Source organism: Magallana gigas, chromosome 9, assembly GCF_963853765.1.
Source record: "Magallana gigas chromosome 9, xbMagGiga1.1, whole genome shotgun sequence".
In the NCBI taxonomy this organism is placed as follows: domain Eukaryota; kingdom Metazoa; phylum Mollusca; class Bivalvia; order Ostreida; family Ostreidae; genus Magallana; species Magallana gigas.
The window spans coordinates 18,078,310-18,099,492 of NC_088861.1; the positions used below are offsets into that span (position 1 = coordinate 18,078,310).

At 32.0% G+C, this 21,183-nt stretch overlaps 1 protein-coding gene and 1 long non-coding RNA gene across 6 annotated transcripts in view; both read left to right on the top strand.

Annotated features, from left to right (window-relative positions):
- Positions 1-21,183, top strand: part of LOC105340102 (uncharacterized) — a 285,888-nt gene that overhangs the window by 126,875 nt on the left and 137,830 nt on the right. The gene's annotated exons all lie outside the window — the stretch shown is intronic.
- Positions 2,755-4,339, top strand: LOC136271209 (uncharacterized). The gene is made up of 4 exons (XR_010709087.1): positions 2,755-2,879; positions 3,227-3,241; positions 3,740-3,822; positions 3,940-4,339. It is a non-coding gene; the product is annotated as an uncharacterized lncRNA (long non-coding RNA).

Below are 21,183 nucleotides of genomic sequence, written 5' to 3' on the forward strand. Positions count from 1 at the left end.
AAATCTCCGACAAGCAAGAGAGACTCTCTGCTTGTCGGACATTTACGGAGACAGCCGAGCGTCAAGTTGAACGAGACTATATTGAACTCTGGCGTAGGAATACATACGACTACAAAAAATATCTGAATTGTTCGTACCATTTAAAATCTGACTATTTTCAAGGTATCTATAAATAAGTTTCCTTGAAAAACATTGCTTTAGCATACATTACATCGAATTAATCAATTATTTTCAAAAACTAAGAACACTGTGCCGGATAATTATGCCAGTGCCAAGGTGGCATTTTTGCACCCGTCTACGCTGCATATATCGAAAAATTCATTGCTTAAAGAGTTAACATTCACCTTTGTTATCATTGTATCTCACCGGTCAGGTGAGATATTTACCTTTCAAAAATAAATTCCTATAGGAAAGTAACTTTTCCCATAGGAAAAACAATATTCCTATAGGTAATTTGAAAGAACTATATATGGTATTAGTCAAATTTGGCCCCCAAAATTCGCTATTTTTAAAATGATTCAGGAACATTAATTTGTTGTGTTATTTTATAAAAGAGTTGACATGAAATATGTTTTTCACTTATTTATTTGATTTATATGCACTCACTGGCAGTATATGACGTCAGAAGTGACGCTATTTTAATAATTTAATCAAAATCAATCAAAAATTGAAATTTTTCTTATCTTTTTACGAATGGGAAATATCGAGCAACTCTTTGAACAAGAACGAACTTTTTGCCACTTTTAAGTATTGGATAGATACATCTTTGGTGAAAATATTTTGTTTGTTCAAGCAGTCGCACAATGTTTTCTTAAAGAAAAACTACCTAAAAACAAGCCGTTTTATGCTAAAAATGAGAAAATGGCGGGAAAAGGTAAACTTTATGATGTCATATTTTTAAATTGTGGGTACTCAAATCAAAATGAAAATTATGAAAAACTTCAAATGTATATTTGTACAAATAAAACGAAGAATTACAATAAAATGACAATGTTCATTTTAGGGGGCCATTTTAGGCTCAAACCATATATAGTCCTTTCCTATCGGAATACAAGAACTTCCTATAGGGATTTTAATTCCGATAGGATTTGATTAAATCCGATAGGAAAACTTAATATCCTATAGGAAAACTACATGTCTGAATTAAATTCCAACAGTAAATACCATTCTCCTATAGGAAATATAATTCCTATAGGACTTTTAAAAAATCCTACATGATTGTCAATATTTCCTGTAGAAGAATCAATTCTCCTATGGGAATTATCATTTTCCTATGGGATATTAATTTTTAAAGGTAAATATCTCACCTGTCAGGTGAAAAACACTATAAACAAAGGTGGTTATATATACTCTAGACAATGGTCTACCATTTGGTATATATGGATTTTTCCGAAACTTCATCTTAAGCGGATGCAAAAATGCAACCTTGGCACTGGCATAATTATCCGGCACAGTGTTTAAGTCTTGTCAGCAGCGATGATTTGTGCTGAGGTCAAAACACTGTTTCACTTTCGGTTTGTCCGAGTAACTGCATAGGAGAGTTGATTAAAATCAACTCCCAAAAAAGCAATGCTTGTATCGCGTTTGGTAATTTTTTTTACTATTTTATGGACTCAAACTTAAATTCATGGTGTTTATTCTATAGAATGGCATCTTAGAAAAAAGATTTGGTAAAATAAATTATATGTTGACGGATTACTTTTCACGCTATAAGCTCTAAACCAAGTAGACCCTGACGAAAAAATCCGTAAGAATCACATTTTGCTACAGTTTTCTGCCTAGATCTGTCAACAATGTTAGATATCATTTAAACAGTCATTAACTAATTGAAGATTTATTAAATTCGAAATAGCTTCTGTCTCTAAATTTAAACCGGTTTTAGTAAAAGAAAAAGAAAAATTCGGGGGGGGGGGGGAGGCATCAAAACAAAGAAGATATAAGCATACCTGATATCCTGGTTAATCAGAAACTTCGTTTTTCATTTTACTTTAACAGAATCGAGTTTCTCAACATTAATCATTTCTATCTCTCATAGAATACATATATTACCGTTCTAATTGCTTATTATTGCCATTGTTTACAACAGCGATGTAGAGCAAAATCAATACCGGGTATCCAAAACGCTTTGTAAATGTCGAACCAATATTGTAAAATCCGTATTATGACGTAGTGCGATACTCGGACTACTTTAATACATAAATATAAAAATCGATTTTTATAAAATAATTGGATTTGTAACTTTAATTGAATCTACTGTTGGACATTCGCCAAAAATAATATTAAATACATTAAAACCAATTCTATATGAATTTTGTTTAAATATGCATGCTTAATTGGTTTCACAATAGTAATTGGTTCCATAATAGTAGAACAATGTACAAATGTACAATGTTACAATATACAAAAAGCATGTTTAATATTCGCGAAAATGAAATTTACCCAAAATAAGAACAAATATCTTCATCAAAAACTTCAATTTTTCAAGGTAATTTTCTATGTAAGGAAAGTTAAATGAAAAAAAAAACTTAATTAATAACTAAACTGTTACATCGATTTTCCGTACAGGGTTTTATAAATCTTGTCACGTGACTGGTTAATTTTTTGGTACAATGAGAGCAATGAGGTTTTTGCATTTGTATTGGATTTATTACGTTGAGGGGCCTAGTTATAACAAGATATATCAGAGATAACAAGGAAGTGAAAGGCTGTGATAGAAGACGGGGGAATTCTACCATTTGTACTGACGAATTGCATGCTATAAATGCGCGTGTGTAGGATGCTATGACAGACACTTAGTACCAAGTAGAGGTACCGTCAACATTGTACACTGTTCCTTAGCCTTTGTTATAGTAGTGAAAAGAACCCAAAAAGTATATTTGGTATGTTCATTATTATTTTTTTGGTTTTTTGTTTGTTTTTGAATACGTGTGACTAATTGTAAACTAAGAAAATATACCAAGGCTGTAAAAAAAAAGAGTATTGGTTGCAGAGGCACGGTTTGAAAAAAAGGGGGGTTACATAGCTGAAGACATAGTTGTAGACATACTATCAAAATTTTATTTTATCAATTCAATTGAATTTGGAATATTTTTGGATAAGGAAGATAAGGAAATTGTAAAAGCTCTCAGTGCCCGATGGGACAGTGCAAGTGCCATTTTGCTGCTACACCAATGCTGTTAGGGTATTTTTACTTTCAAAAACATGATCATGTTTTTTTCCGTTTTAGGAAGATGGATTTAAGGTTGGTATAGATAATAAAATAAGGAACCTTACAGCCCATATTGTAAACAATTTATCATGTATATCTATTGGCCATTTCTTTTCATTTGAAATGAACAATTATTTAAAAATTATGCAATAAAAATATTTCCTATGAGGATTAAACATTAAATTAGCGTCTTTACTGTTAATAAAATCATCATAAGTATTCATTAACATTTTTGTCAGGTGCATATATTCAATCACGTACATACATATACCTAAGCTATGGCTTCCATTGGCTGGAACTACACATACATGCATGTCATTCGATAGCTGAAAATTTACTGAAATTTCTGAAGAGATAACGAAATGGCAAAATTACTTTCTATTCTTTTGAACATATTTTCACATTTCAATCAGGTGATGCGCAAAAAAAAAACAAAAAAAACAAAAAACCCCAAACAAACCCGTGTATATAAACCACAAGTTATGCGTATTTATTAAGTGATTGTAATTCTATGTGGTTTATGTTTAACAGGGAACAGTCGCACACATACGGTAAAAGAATCCCGATAAGATTATTTACAAATGTCTGGAAAAATCAATCCGACAGAGATGATTGTAAGTTCTTTTTTGCTATTGCTTTTGCTACAAGGATTTGAATCTTTGAATAAAAAAGTAAATGTGTACATCGATGATCATGAACAGATTTATAGTTATTGATATCTAAATATTTAGGTCTTTGTCTAGACGGAGGATTAGGAAGAGCTCCTTCATTCGAAGAAGCGAAGAAGTTAACACGAAAATATTATTATAATAATAATTATAAAGAAAACAAGCTTATGGTCACACATGAAAGACCAAAACCGGTTAGCCCACCCTGTGCTCCCCAACCACCACCAAGCAGCACGTGATTATAGGAGGCTGGTGACCGACAACAATAGTTCTAATGTGAAGAAGATGCGACAAATTTACACAAGGATGTTACGTTGTTTACATTTGTTTCACTTAAATATAATTATGATGATTGTTTAATTATCTTTATCAAAGGAAGACTGAAAATCTTTTAACTCTTTTAAATTCATTAGAAAAGATCCGAATTAATTTGATAATCTTTTATATAAAGAACACAATTGATTTCTCTTTATGGGGGATTCTTTGTGCATAATCTATTTTATTTTTTTTTGAATTTTAAATACTTTGTTTGACATTACATGACATTACGCTTGGATTTGTTGTTTTGATTTTGTTTTCCTGCTGAATTAAACATGTAAATATTACAGCAAACTTTTTGAAAATTATTCCAGTTTTTCATTTCATATATTGATGTTGTTGAACATGCACATACATTTCGTCTTGTATTGCGTTACCTATTAAATAAAAGGACAAATAGTAAAGGTTTTATATACTGTTTCTTGTTACAAAAAGATGTATTTCTGACTACTTTGTCCATCTTAACTGACTGGGATTCATGTTCCTTACCGTATTGATCCTTACATCTTCAATATGTTTGAAGCACATGTGTCTGATTCTTTTACCGTACAACCGCAAAAAGACCACGAGTGTATTTTCTACTTTTTTGCAACGTACAAATGTACGGAAAAAATAGTCCTTATCAATTTATAATCATATTAAAAAACAAGTCATATGAGTTTCTTCATACATAATTTATATTTTTTGTTCTTCGATAATTTAATATATTGCTGTATGTATCATGTAAGTAAGCTTTAGTTCGTTTTTTTCTGACTTAAACACGTTAATATTACAACAAACGTTTAAAAATTATACCAATTTTAGATTTCACATATTGATGTTTTTGAACATGCATATACACTTCCCCTTGTGTTGCTTAACTAATTAATGAAAGGACTAACACCAACAGTAACGGTTTCATTTGTTGTTTTTATAAAAAAAAAGACAACCCGGAAATAATGGCTTTCAAAATCATCTAAAATAATTATGCATAAACAAGAAAGTTCCGCAAAAACTCGTTTTGATATACATATATGGAAACATTTTTGGTGCTTGAGGAAGTCTAAACACTAGAGGAATGACATAAAAAAAACGGTAGCTGTGATTCTCAGAAATCGCGTTAAAAACTGTACATGAAAAACCCAAAGTAGAGATTCCTGAAACCAACACTTAGGCATTAATTTTAAAATATCATAAATTAATAAGTTAAGTGTTTTATGTCATGGATAAAATACAAAAATAGTTAAATAAATAGACAATCAGGGAATAGGGCATGAAAAAATATTAACTTCCTCATCAAACATTATATAATGGAAAAAACAAGTATTCCTTTTAAAGGAATGATCGGCAATAATGATATATTGATAGAACGAAGCATTCAACATGATCAGTTTGATGTAAAATAATTTAAAAGGTACTGTATTTTTAAAACATATAGAATATTTTGAATCTGTACACCATAATTTCATCATTATAAACTGTCAACAAATTTAATTTTGAAATAAATTTGGGGAAAGCCGTTCGTAAACTCCTTGTCCAGTTTTATATCTTTAACGTAATTATTAAATGTTAATTTAATGTATCTTCTTCTTCAGAATACAGAGTAGGGCTCTAAAAGCACTGGCGTCGGAAGCAACTTGAAAGTGTGGGGTGGGGGGGGGTGGGGGGGGGGAGGGGCTAGACTAATCCTTAGAAATATTGAGGGAAAAAAGATAATTCCCAAAATCATGTAAATCCTAATCCGTGGGGGGGGGGGGATATCTATACTTCCCAAAAAAAAATCTTACCTACCAGAAATTTGTTCCCCCCAATTCATGTAATTCGTAATCCGTGGGGGGGGGCTATAACTCCAACTTCTCAATCTTTTAAGGCAAATTTAGGAACAAATATCTTTCCTAAGCCCCCCCCCCCCAATTCCGACGCCCATGAAAAGAGTATTAACACGCATACAAAGAAAGAGTTGCATTAAAATAATTTAATGCGACTGAAAAACATTGAATGCCATCATAACTTGCTATTATATACTGACTGCGTATATAGCCTCTCCCTTCTTTAAATTAAAGAATTATTTCTAAAAAAAAAAGTAAACTAGCTGCACAACTGTAGCTTCGTGGAAATTTTGGGTTGACGGATCGTAGGGTTACAGTTTTATCCAAACCATGGCCAAATACTGTATATTTATTGCGCACAAATTGTTGCGCACGAGTTTGGACTTACTGAACTCATTTAGGAAAATTTTTTTTAATTTTTTTTACCAAACATTCCTGAAACATTTTACTTTAAATTTTAGTGTTTTTTTTTTTACCTCTGAATATCTTTTAAATCCCCACACAGCCCTGTAAAATCAAACAGTGGGGTTTGTTTACAAGTAAAAATGGCGACACTTGATCCCGACGTGAATTTAACATACCTCATATTCTGAGGTTTGTAAGAGTGTTCAGAACGTCTCGACTTAAACTGACTTTAAAGCGTACATGAATTTAAAAAGCATTTGGATGTCTTATTAGTTTCGACCGCTCCTCAACTGCTACTAAGGTGTATATACTGGTGTAGAAAGTTACGGTCGGTTGTTTTCCGATCGTGGCATTCAGACTACATATACTTCTAAATGTATGAACTACACATTGTAGTAAATGTTTTAAAAAAGAAATCAAGAAACTTGCAATCAATAAAAAGAAAAGAGGGTATATTGTTTGAAAGAATGTGCAAGGTATCCATTCCGTATTACCTTACACGGATACATGTTGTGCTGCGTTACTAAGCGTGTATATCGTCCACGTGTGTCGTTCATTTTGAGTGCGTAACGACAACATGTGCTAAGGAGAGGACCGACCCCCTTTGTATCCCCTCCCACCCCAAGTATCGAGACATTCGTGACCTTAGTCCTTTTTCCTTAAATTTTCCTATTATGGCTTATTTTAAACTAATTTGTACGTTTTTTGCAGAAAATTACTTGTTAATAAATCAAAAATTTCTTTAAATAATCATACCATCTCTATATATAATACAAAAGGGTTGCTAACTTTGTCTGCCGGCCAAAAGGCACTGCCGATGAATATTTGTTGAAATGTACTATCAAACTACAACTGCCAGTAAAAATGGTGACCTCATCCTATTGTGGACGCTGGTCCCATCACATATACATCCGACCCAGTAGATACATGATGGTATATTCGTAAAAGTAACAACGCACATGTAATATAGATTTTATCAGTTTCTACAAAATCAACCTGTATTCTGAAGTGCGTTCGTTCACTACACGATCTGCTACAGTATGTGGTTTGCGCAAATGCGATGATATAACAGATGATATAACAGTACGACATTGGACAATGATCGAGCATTTTTAAAATATGGACGTCAGTACGTTTTGTTTTGTCTTTCATTGGATATTTCTTTAATTAGTTACTAGGGCAGTAGTAACCATTTGTCCAATGCGACGTGTTCAGATGAGTGAAATACCTAAATGAAAATCATGAACAGTGGTATCGGATTTATATAGGGGTGTGAAGCGATGAACGTTACAATAGGAATCTTAAACTAATATGTCGTGGATCGGTAGTCGGAGATAAAAGGGAAATAATGCGTATTTATAAATTCATGTCAGCTTCAACATACTACTCGATTAAAGCTGTTTCAATTCAACCGCATGACTGAACAAACTTGAAATTAAAAGCTATTTGATTTGAAAACTTTACACTTTCATACTGCGTATGAATTTACTAGTAATTTAACGAATGAAGTTGTTCCCCAAAAATATAATTGTTAAAACACCATGTTTTACAATTATTCATCAATACATTTGATTTTATTGTTGATTGTTTGGACCATATCAAATATAGTCTCTGCTTTTCAAAAAAACAGTTGATTTTATTGTTGGAAGCATTTCAAGAGTTATTTTTCATGGAATATATTTTCAAAGTTAATTTATGTCACTAATCTATGTAAACACGGTTTTAAAAATATTCACTTCTTTCGTGATCTACAATTTATACCGATTTTATTTAATAAAATAATTGATTTTATCAATAAGGGAATGTAAGCATAAGCATTAAATGAATTATTTTTAACGTCTTCATGTCGGTTATTGCTAAGCGCGTTATTCAACTTGTCTGCTCAGATCCGGGCAGTTATTGACAAGACGTGTCAAAATCAATTATACAATGGAAAAGTAATCAATTTTCCACCTGTTAATATGAGTTTACTGCATGGTACCACATGGGCCGCAAAACGGTTTCCATTGTCCTGTGACGTGTATGCTCATAATGATTGCAATCTCGACCTCACCCCGTTGATAATTTCTTCAGCTGTAGAATGGAATCCAATTTTGTTTTCTCTGTTCTCCAAGTTCTTTGGGCTGATGTAGAGAATCTCTGATGTGAAACGTTTTGTCCTTAAAAATTGTGATAAATGAATGTCTCCTACATGTACATGTAATTATATCTATGCGTGATTTATTTGCAAACATGGAGAGGTCTTTGAAATGTCTCTGTATGTCGTATTTCTCTAATGTGATTAGTTTATATATTTGTCGGTTATACATCCAGTGTTTATACCTCCTCATCTAGGAAGCAAATACGTGATTCATGATCTTAGGAAGATTATCTTGTTAATTCATCTCTGTCGCTTGTGTTTCGCCCCGTTTTTTTTTTTTACATTTTCTTTTTCTGCTTTTCCTGCAATTCAGAAATAAAATATTCAGAAAATTAAGTATTTCTTTTTTTTTTTTTTGAAGATTTTCTAGCCTTTCATGATTTGTAATATCGTTTGTTACTCCATATAAATGTCGATCCTGTCCATCTATTAGCAAAAGTATATAGAAAGGTCAGAGTACTTGTATCCAGAAAATCCCTGCATAGTAAATCTCATGTAAAAGTCTGCTTTTCAAAATAAGTTCTTTTTCCCTGCTGGATTGCATGTTCACAGAATCGACCTCCCAAATACCTCTTTGACTGGATAGACGAGTTTGACATACTTAACGGTATTAGGGTTTGGTTAAAATACACAGGACACAAATGTGAGTATTTTCACCCGAAACTCACGTTCATAATGATGATGACATAATGACTTAAAAAGACATTTTACTTTTTATGAAAGACACCGAAATAAGAATAAATATAAGACATTTGACCATGCCGCGTGTGTCATGCAAATTAAATCATCACCTATTCGTACACAATTCGTTGAAACTCACCCGAAATTCCACATGTAAACGAACCAAGTTGTTTTGAACATTGATTCCAGTGCCATGTTTTTGCGATTGCTTTCTAAAAAATGGCTATATTGAGATATAAATGTACACACTGAAAAGAATTGGGACTTGTCGTCTGTAGTTAGAAATATGCATTCATTGATAGAGCATCTGAATAAAAATACCCCCAAGAAATCATTGGATTTCATTGTAATGCCGATTGTTTATGCTAAATGTATATGCCACGATGCAGTATTAACGTTCCCATGCGCTTGAGTGACTTTCAAGCGGAAGCGGAAAAAATACCCTATTTTTGTGTTAGGCCAATAAATGATAATTCTATTTTTTTCTGTATTACCCGATTTATTTAACTTTAAAAACCCTAAGTTTTCAAAAGTTTATCTTTTTATATTAAATATTTGGAAAAATCGATTTTGGTAAATCATGGGTTTGTGTGTCATCATGTCTCTTTACTCTGTTCGTTTTAAATATTGTTTTCATCTCGGATCGTTAACACATCTTATAGCACATGTTGTTTAATGTCCACCATATTTTTAAGTTCGCAGAATACAACATATCTTTATATCATTTTCAATTTTTTTTCTCAAAACTTTGCAGACATTGCCTACGCGTCGCGCATGCAGTTTCATCCTTTACATACATATTTTTTGCACAGTATGTTCAATATAACAGAAATTGCATGTATATATTGATTACAGTTAAGCTATACAATAATTTGAAAAAAATATATTTTTTTCATAGTTATATCTTAATGGTAAAGGTAAAGATATAGTATTATTTATGTAAAAATATAATGCTAAGTATCTGGTAATAACAGGTCCTGCCGTCTCAAAATTTCTAACGCTCATCTTGGTTTTCAACTCAAAGTGATCTATCAAAAGTGCACAAAATAAAGCCAAATACTCAGAATTTATGTAAAGTGTTGACTTGAGGTAAGTTGGTGATGTTGAAGATATCTTTCTCAGTAAATGTACACATCTTGAGTAGAGTGTATGAATCCAATGCTTTTTTAATAAAAAGTGTGTCAGTCGTATGACGGAGAAATTTTGACGTTTGTTATAAAAATCAGGACACACAGAACTCTTTCTTAGTACTCCGGTAAAGCCTTTAGTTCGTTTATCAAAACAAACGTTATTTTTTGGTTGTGTATATTTCAAAAATCCATTTATTATGCACATAAGCAGTGATAAGAATACAATAATTATTGCTGACTTCTATTTGAAAAATAGATTTAAACAAATAGATGGCGATGAATAAAGATCCAACTTTCTTTAAGCATGTTCGCCTTTTTTCGCCTGACAGAACAATTCGTCTTATATACATTATTCCCATTCATTTCATTCTCATTATTATAAACATTGAAATATTTTCTAATATCTCAACTGTTATGTCAAAATATTATGTCTTAGGGTTTTAATAAGTTTAAGACATGTATAGATGTTAGGATGCCGTCGTTTTTTGTTGCACTTGTGTTTCGGGACAATGTCCCAACCGGCATCCGCCCGTGTATCACCTTCCTTGAACGCGATCGGCATTTCTGAATTTATTGGGACTTGCTATTGCTCACAAAGTTCATTTGGTCAAAATTAATACTCAAATTCCAACTTCTGAGACAAATGATTAATTCGTGCTTCCCATAAAATTACACAGGAAATCTCTGTCATCAAAGACCTTTCCATTGTGAGTCACTAGGTGTGATTTCCGATAAACCAAAAACCCACAAAAAGAGGTGGGTCTTGACAGAGATATAAAGCCAATATAATAACGAGATTCCACTATTAGAGTCGTCTATTGGAACTATCCACAAGTTAATGCAAGATCGGCAAGAACTAGCCAAAAAGAAGGAAAGTCTGAAATTTGCTTTGAGAACTAATATCTTTCCAAGCTGGCTTTCACTAAAATATCAGTGTCATGTTAACTTACCTAATCCAGAGGACAACGACGAAATTGTTAAATTCTGGAAGGATACTCAGAAAACTGAACGACAGACAACACTGAAAAACCTAACGGATTATTTTGAAAGTTGTTTTGAGAAGAAAAACAAACAAATAAACAATGTGAGGAGTACAACATTTCAAAAACTTGGATCTAAACAAAAGTTAGCGCGGATACTAAAAGAGAACTAGATAGGCAAATCAAAAAAGCGCAGGTTGATCACACCAAGGCCTTGGAAGCTTTTCGGGACAACCTCCATAATGGACAGTCATCCTCTTCTCGAGACACACCCAGACCTGAGCCTACCACTTATAGGTGCCCAAGAGGACAAGGAATATTCGTGGAATGAGGCGGAAAAATTATAAACCTTATTGAAATAGTGACCGGTGTCTTTTTAATCACCTCATCAAAGGAACATTACGATTTCCGAATCTGTATATCAGAATATACATTTGTGTCGATGGACTTTTGATTTAACATATTTTTACGTTATTATTTTATGATACTGGCTTTTTACACTGTTTTCTAACATGATTAAAACTGTGTATTTGTTCAACCAATCATCTTTCTTTTAAACGATTGTAGGCGTGTCTAAGCTTGCACTTGCGCTACATACAAATTGGCATTGATGTAAACCCTTTTCATTCATTTATGTTTTATCCATGTGATAATCAAAATGGGTAGATGTTTTAAAAGAGAACAGAAATCCAAAAAGGCTCTTTTACGAGTACGACCTATCTCTGCTCGTAACTTGCAGCCTAAGAAAGCTCTTTTACGAGTACGATCTGTCTCTGCTCGTAACTTGCAGCTAAAGAATTTAAAGAAAACTGAAATGCAAGTTTTTAACTTATCAAAACATTGTTTGACATGTGCTGAACAACATCTTTTAAGTAGAGGACTAAAATTTATACCAAGTCCTAAGTCGTACAAAGCCAAAAACATTGTACTAAGAGATTTTGACGAATTTGCACGAAAATTAAGATGCAAATATATGTTCAGCAAATCCGATGACAATTTACTGCATACTTTTAGACAGCGCTTAGGTTACATACCAGAGCACACATGTGATGCATTTGAAAAGTATATCGATAAGACTAAACTCAAATTTACGTCAATGCCAATGAAACGTTTTGAAGACAATCTCACTAAACATGAGAGGGAAGCATTTGTCTCATTAACAAATAATCTTGGGATTGTAATTAAAAAGGTGGACAAAAGCAACACAATTGTTGTAATGGACATAGATCAATATATCTCAGAAGGTATGAGACAACTATTCTGCCTATTATGTCCAAAGAGAAAAACCTGATTTAGAAGCTCTACATCAGAGCATTCAATCTAAAGTTTTTGAGATGTATAAAAACCAAACTTTAGACAAGGAAACATATCGGTTTTTAAGCACAAATAAAATAAAATTTCAATTTGAAATGTGAGAGTTTGTATTTTTGCTCCCTAAAATACATAAAATGAACAAACAAGTGCTTGATGCACTTTTAAAAGGCCAATGCAGCCTCCGAAAAATTCCACCTGGTCGACCAATTATCTCTCAATGTGGCACACCAACAGAAAATATAGGTCACTTCTGTGATCATTTCCTTGTGCCCATCGTTCAGAAACAGAATTCTTACATCAAAGACACGTCTGATTTTATACAAAAAATTACTTACTAATTATCTCACATCAGTGTCAATTTCTTAGACACGACCATATACAAAGGAACGAGATTCTCAGATAGCCAGCGATTAGACAATCGCTCATATATCAAACCTACTAACAGCTTCCAATACCTGCACAGACAAAGTGCTCATAGCTCATCAGTTTTCAAGGGCCTAATTAAAGGAGAATGTACCAGACATCTGAGAAATACTAGCAATCAGGTTGTATTACTAAATATTTTCAAAGATTTTCAAAAATCATCTCGAAAAAAGAGGTTACAAACAATCAGAAATTGAACCTATTATGCAAGAAACTCTTTCTGCAAATATAATGGATATCCTCAATAAACAAAAGAAGATCTAGAGAAACACTAAAAGGGCTGTACCGAACGTTTTGGTGACCAAATTTAACCCATGTATTAAAGGGTTAAGGAAACGACTGATGAAATACTGGGATAACATACGACATGACGAAGTATGCAAAAAATTATTCACAACACCTCCTATCCTTGCAATACAGTAAACACAAAAATATAGGTGATCTAATCATTAGATCTAAATTAAAACCAAATGAAGTTCAAAGAGATTAATTGGTTTATGCATAAGGTGAACTCCTGACGAGGCGGACTTTATTACAATTCAAAAATGACATGTGCTATTAATACATCCGAAACACTCCTAACTATGACATATAAGCAATTGACCAAATGCTTCATTAATAGTGTGTCGGGTTCTAATAAGTTTAAGACATGTCTGGATGTTAGGATTCCGTCGGTTTTTTTTTTGCACTTATGTAAAATCTTTATGGGCCAGATATCGATGATGGGTTTTTCCATTTCTATACATTGCTTTTAAAAAATATTGAGTGATTAGCATAAATAGTTTCAATAGATATCGTACGAACACGTCGTCATTTTTATAGCAGAAAAGGAAATTGGAGAAATAAAAGACGAGCTATGGAGAAGAATGTCTTTTTTGTTAGTTTAGATTTTGTATTAAGGTGTATTTCAAGAATATAAAGAACGGGAGGGGGTGGTGTGCAATTATGTTACATGTAACTTTAGTTATAAATAATGCCTAACGATTAACTATAAATTCAATTTAGAACAAATTGAGTGTGTATTGAGCTGCATGATTATAGGCATTTTATGGATAAAAACAGAGAAATTATACAACAAAATTTAAAGCAATCATTTCAGAAAAATAAAGTTTTCTATGTGCTATAAGATAACTTAAGTCACCCAGTTACCAATTAAACATTTCAGTTTCTGATCTGTAATTACTAAGGTTATATTGAGCAAATTTGATGCATTGACTTCATGAAGGTCAGTGGTTCCTAGGGCGGGCTCAATTGAGGGTATTCTGTAAACCAATTTTTATTCGCCTTATTCGACTTTATTTCGCGATTAACTGCCGATAAACTGGTTCGCGACGACTTATGTTCGCAACCAAGCCTTATCCAGACCTGTATTGTTATAAAAACTATAGACAAAGGATTGGTTCGCGGCGAGAAATATTCGCAAAGGCTCTCGCTTACCTTGCGAAAATTTCTCACACGCGAATAAAAGTTGATTTACAGTATACAGGTAGTAGGCAGACTAAGTATGTGGTTACGGTAAACAAAGAGTTCTTTACTAGGTGTAGGAAATCATGACCACAAGTCAGAAGTACTCATTTATCAATAAGAATATAAACATTATAATCATCATTTGTCACATCTTTTTTAATCAATGTATCTTACTCATAAATGAATTACCATTCTCACAACTGAATAATAAACTATTGCCTTTTTTCCAGAAATACATGTTTATATGATACAGAACATTGTGTGTGTGTGTGTGCGTGTGTGGTGCAACAGAAAGAGATGAAAATGAAAATTTCTTGGAACTGCTTTGTGTTGTAGAACCACAAAATAACCATTACATGTACGTAGATTACTTTTCTACGGCGACTTATCAAGAGTTTTCAGGTAATATAATTTGTGAGTATGTACAATATAAAGTTGTCATTGTATGTGTGATATAAAGTATGCTACAGTGAGTTTTGAAATGTTTCTGTAAATCAATCATTTAAATGCTAGAAATGAAAATTGATCTGAAAGTTGAGTATAGAACATACTGTTTTAGATTCCTGAACAACGCTTGAAAGGTATATACCTTGCTTCATGGAAACAACATGCAGATAATGTAATGATTAATAAGTAAGAATCATTCTGAGAATGAAGTAAAGAACAAGGAAACTGAAGGATGTTTTTAACTTTATGATAACATGGGATAAATTATTAAGTTATCAAAAAGTAACACTTTAAAAATCAGTTCTGAAGACTCTGCAGATTTTGTAAACTCAGAAAAAAACAAAGCATACCATCATTGAAATTTCTTTTAGCTTCTACAACCCTGACAAAAAATATTATCTAATATTTGATTTCAATTGTAGGGTAGAATACACGGAAATACCAGACGCAAGCCTAACGAACGAAGAAAGTCATTATCATACTTTAAATTACGAGAAACTTTAATTTCTCATTGTTTATTCTTATATTATCTAAATTCATTGAAAACTTTTAATACGTTAAATTTATTGCAGGTAATTTAAATGTTATTACAACAAAGAGTTGCAGAGACTACAGTTGAACAAAATAGATAATATGCCTGACTGAAACAAATTTCCAGGGACTTTAAATGAATCTTTCAATTATGAATATATCTATTTACCCGTTTGGGTTTTTTGTTCAGAAAGTGTTTGGTGTTATTTTTTTGTACCTACTGTCTTAATCACTTATCGGTGAAGAACCTAATTAATCTCTCAGTAATGTCAAATTTATGTCAAAATAAACTTTAAAGAGGAAACGTTATGGAAAAATCTAAATCAAATATAAAATTTAAAAAAAGAGAACAAAATCGAAAAAAAAACCCATAACTGATAATTGCCATTATTAAAATTTCCAGAAGTGCATTAAGACTTTAAAAACGGAACGTTCTGGATTCTTTGTTAGAATTTTAAAGCAATGTTGCATGCTCAGATCAGATCAGGAAAGTATTCGAGGACTCGACAATCACACAATCATACCGATCATCGACTTAGACTTTTATAGTCGATTACTCGTTAAAAAGTAAAAAGAAAAAGTCTGAAACATTTTTTTATTCTTTATTTCATCAGTTTTTTGGCCTCAAATTAAATTAAAATCTTTCTTTTCTCGACATTATTCCTACCGTATCCAGTGAAATGGAGTATCCTATATGCAATATTGTGCCAAAAAATAACTAAGTTCAAAAGCTGTTATTTTTTTCCGTTAGTTATTCGAAATCAAAATCCTAGCAATTTGCACACCTTTGATATATGTACAATTCATTTGCAAAAGAACAAATTCCTATCTTGAAAACTGAAGGAGGAGTTATCCGTACAATGAGGGTACCCTTTATGCAATATTTTGCCAAAAAATGACTAAGATCAAAAGCTGGTATTTTTTCATAAACTATCCGAAATCAAAATCCTAGCAATATGCACACCTCTGGTATATGTACAATTGATCTACAAAAGAGCATTTTCCTATCTTGAAAACTGTAGGAGGAGTTATCCGTACATGTACAATGAGGGTACCGCTCGCCCGCCGTCCGCCATTTCTACCATTTTAATAACCGGATTTTTCCGATGGAAAACAGCGTTAATAAAACTTTCCTAGCTTTATATAAAAAAAAAACTAACTAGTATTTTCATTAATATTACCGAGCTCTATATTCTGTCATGGAAAAGGTGGAAAGGTTTTTCAAATATCCAAAAAAAGGAGAAAGAAGTAAGATATGTTAGCATACACATAGCTTTCATAGATGATAACGTTGAAATACAAATTTAAGAATCTTTTTTTTTTGAAAAAAGATTTATGACCCAGGGCTCCAGCTGAGCTTCACCAATTTCACCAAATTGGCGAAAAGAAATCCAAATGGGGCGAAAATCAAATTTTGGTGACTCCTTTAGTTTAATGTATTTCTCTTTACCACCCGTTTGTTTATTCGGTCAGTCTGTGTTAATTCAATCACCACGAGCAACCGGAAATCTCGCATCGTTTCAGTGCACATAGCTCTTACCATAGATTAGCCCCAGGTTATTGTGATCGGCTTCGGCCGATCACTATTGTGTCCATATGAGGCATCCGGCAAATGCTTCCACGTGCGCACACATTCGCTTGCATAAGTAGTATTTATAAAAACTTAAAGTTTGGTTTAGTAGTTATGTAACATTTTACTCAGTTTTATTTAAATTCATTTACCTTAAGAGATGCAAACATACATAAAATACAGTTCGACCTGTTAATTTAAGAATGCACATTTTGTCTCACGCGTAAGAATTTCGATCGAAAGATTCATTCAGTAATGCAGCTGACCTCGATGAACTGACCTCAATCATAAGAAGATGCTCCATGAACTGACCTCGATCTATTGATGTTGCATAATATAAGCGAGGAAGACGGCTTGATTTATAAACAAGGTTACGTTATAATGCGACCTCAGTAGCAAGTTATGATGGCATTCAATGTTTTTCAGTCGCATTAAATTATTTAAATACAATTCATTCTTTTCATACGTGTTAATGCTCTTTAAAGAGCCCTACTTTGTATTCTAAAAAAGAAGATACATTAACATATAATAGTTACGTTAAAAATATAAAACTAGACAAGGAGTTTACGAACGGCTTTCCCCAAATTTATTTCGAAATTAAATTTGTTGACGGTTTATAATGATGAAATTATGGTGTACAGATTCAAAATATTCTATATTATGTAAAAATACAGTACTTTTTTATTTATTTTACATTAAACTGATCATGCTGATTTCTTCTAGCTATCAATATATCATTATTGCCGATCATTCCTTTAAAAGGAATACTTGTTTATGGCTTCAGACCATCAATTGTTATGTAACACTTGGAAGGGAGCTCTCACTGCAGTGGTAAATTGTTAAACAATAAGTGTCTTACTGGAAGTCAACCATTTTCACATTAAAGGTGCGAGATCGTAATCTGAGAATAGGCCTAATTAATATGAACACATTAAATATCCCAAAGATCGTTTTTCGAATAAGCAATAAACACCCATTACAAATAAAGTGCTTATAAATCAGCAGCATCGTCAATTATTTTTAAAGTAGGATTAATATTATTCCTAAAAGCGTGATCCAACAAAAACCAAACAATATCATGTTATACCACAAATGGAAAAGTATGTTTAAAATGAAATAAAGTAAATACAGAATTAATAAGGAAATTATAATGAAACCGGAAAAAATGTTTTGACGAAAAAATAAAACGTATTATGACAATATTCTCCTTTAAGACTCTCATTTCCAATTAAACCTTTTAAAAAGTATATATATTTAAGTTAATATAATCTATCGACATAAACCAGATATCTTTTGATAAATGTATTCAGTATAGATTGCAAATTTGCTTAAGAGAAAATGCAAATATAAAACAAAACTAGAACTTTTATTGTCTTCAACAAAAAGTAAGGGCTTTTCGACATCCCATTTTCACCTTTTTTAAAAATTATTTTAAACTTTTGAACGCCTTGGTATAACCAGTTGCATAGGTAGGAACTAATGAGTAGTGCAATGTCATAAGTAAGATAAATCCAGAACTTTACAATTACATACACTTCTAATTTTCAGAAGAATATTTTCAAAAAATCAAAAAAATTTAAAGTAAGTATTTATTACTGGGACACAAAACATGGTATGCCTACAGAATTAATGCTTTTCATTCTAAGAGCAAAGCGAGATAACTCTTTCTAAAAAAAATGAAATTTAAACAAGTTGTGACCTTTAGGCCTTTCAAACCCCTATAAGGAGTCAAAAAGTGGCCCCTCGGACCATAATTTGAAGATTGTACTCTTTATTTTTAACAATAAACTGAAAAGATTTTTAAAATCGGACAAAAAATAAAAAAAAGGTTACAGCTGAAGGGCTGTTTTAAACGTTGGTTCCTGCAGACCCCTTATTTTTTTTAATTGTCTACCCAAAACTTTTCCGGTCTGCAGACTGTGTGTGTCATTATATAGATGGAATATTGTAACATTTAACTGAAAACTTTTTGAGAAAACGAATGACGCGTGATTTTTGTTTAACATTGAAACTCCCATAGACGATTTTCATTGACCTATAAAACAGGAAGTAGTCAACATATTTTAATGAAACTCGGAACGTATATTATTTTCTTCTACTTTAATAATGTCCAGCCATCAAACAAAATTTTAAAGGTCATTTGAATATTTTTATTTTTTTTCATCCCCCTTTTCTACATGTGTGGGCTTTACATTTCAAAAACGGTTAGATATAGATACTTGTCAACGCTTACAATTTTGTAAGGCCTGACAAGATACATCTAATTCTAAAATTTGAACCTTCAAACTTAAAAAATAAACAAAATATTGCGTTTTCTTTAATATTTTGAATTGTCCTTCTAGGTTCCGGATGTCCAAACCTTACATTCCATAGATTTATAGATTTGCTGTATAACAGTTGCATAATTGAATCAAAATATCTGACAGCTTTTAAAAAATCGTTGTCAGAAAACTGTCTAGTATAATAATAAAAGAAGACGAAAACAAAAGGTCTTTTCGACCGAAAGCCGAAAATGCCCTAATAACAGGAGACTGATTTAATTAAAGTATTTCATAACATAAAGGTGCAGGTGAATCTAACACCATCATAAATCATTTAAGTTTGTAAATGTAATCTACATTGATACGAACATGATTGTTTATAAGGACAGGTCATGATTAGGAGACAAATTAATACATGTACTAGTAACATCCTATTCCTGACACTAATGGTTGCTATAAAAATATATCTTTTCGCGGGGGTGTTAAGGAAGCATATGGGCAATTAAGCGTCTTATTTTGACTGTTATATACAAAATCGTGAAATTAAATAATTATTTTGAATAATATCAAAAACTTAGTATTATCCTTTAAAATAGATGTCAGTGCAATAAAATCGGGTAGTACATTACTGCCACATTGGTGCATTATCACGTGACAACTACAAATAGCTTGCGGTTTCCAAAATAAAACAAGCATACCAAGTGTAAGCAAAACATCTCAGTTTAATCAAAACCGCTGCTAGAAGCCTATGTTTGTCCTTATTAAAAAGTTATTTATCCGGTTCTAATAAAACCTTCCCAACTTTTATATAGTTTGCACGGAAAACGCCAAATTGCATCAAAACAACACACAGCACGGGATTCTAGCAGCACAATTCAATTTAAGCATTGATCAAACTAACGATACGTATAAAATTTCAAGTTCAATATATACGAGGTAGTGTTGTTCTAGTCGGATTTTTACATCGTAAACAACGACAGAGGAAAGCCTGGCCGAGAAATAAAAGCAAATTTACATACCTTTTAGCGAATGATTGATAAAACTAACATCTCCCCCAGTATCCTATTGTTCAATTCTCAATAAATCACACCACAGTACTTTATTAGAGGTCTTAGATCAGTTATATTTAGAATATGTTTACAATGCTTTCCGATCAAATTCACACGACATTCAACTTTTAGTCATGACGTCATCAATGTGTTAATCTACGTAACACAAACTAATTTCTGGAAAAAAATTGTCTTCAGTATTTTTTATTTGTTTTTGATCTACGTTTTGTTTCTTAGATATTTGAATATGTACATAATAACTAAGATTTGTGATTTCACGGAATTACATGCAACTCAGATTCCATATGCTTCCTTAACACCCCCGCGTTATGACTTAAATCTACGATAAAGATTGATATAAATGCTGATATTATTAATTAACAGGAATTTTGATGTCCACATAAGGAAGCTTTACTTGAAACTTTAAAAAACTGCCTCAAAACCGATACCAAATAAGTCAATAGTCTGTATTCAGATACCTGTTGACATTAGAACTTTAATTGTACAAAGTGATTTTTATATTTTTTTGATAAAACTGCACAAATTAAAATTAAAGTTCACTAAAATTATTGTGACATACATAATAAATCAAGAATAAAGTTTGTATCAACGGCGACAATTAAGTTTAGTTGTGTCACATGTTTTGCTTTCCAAACAAATGCACACAAAAGAAAACAGAATATTGCATTATTAAATTGTAAGTGTTTTACTTTATATATATATATATATATATATATATATATATATATATATATATATATATATATATATATATATATATAT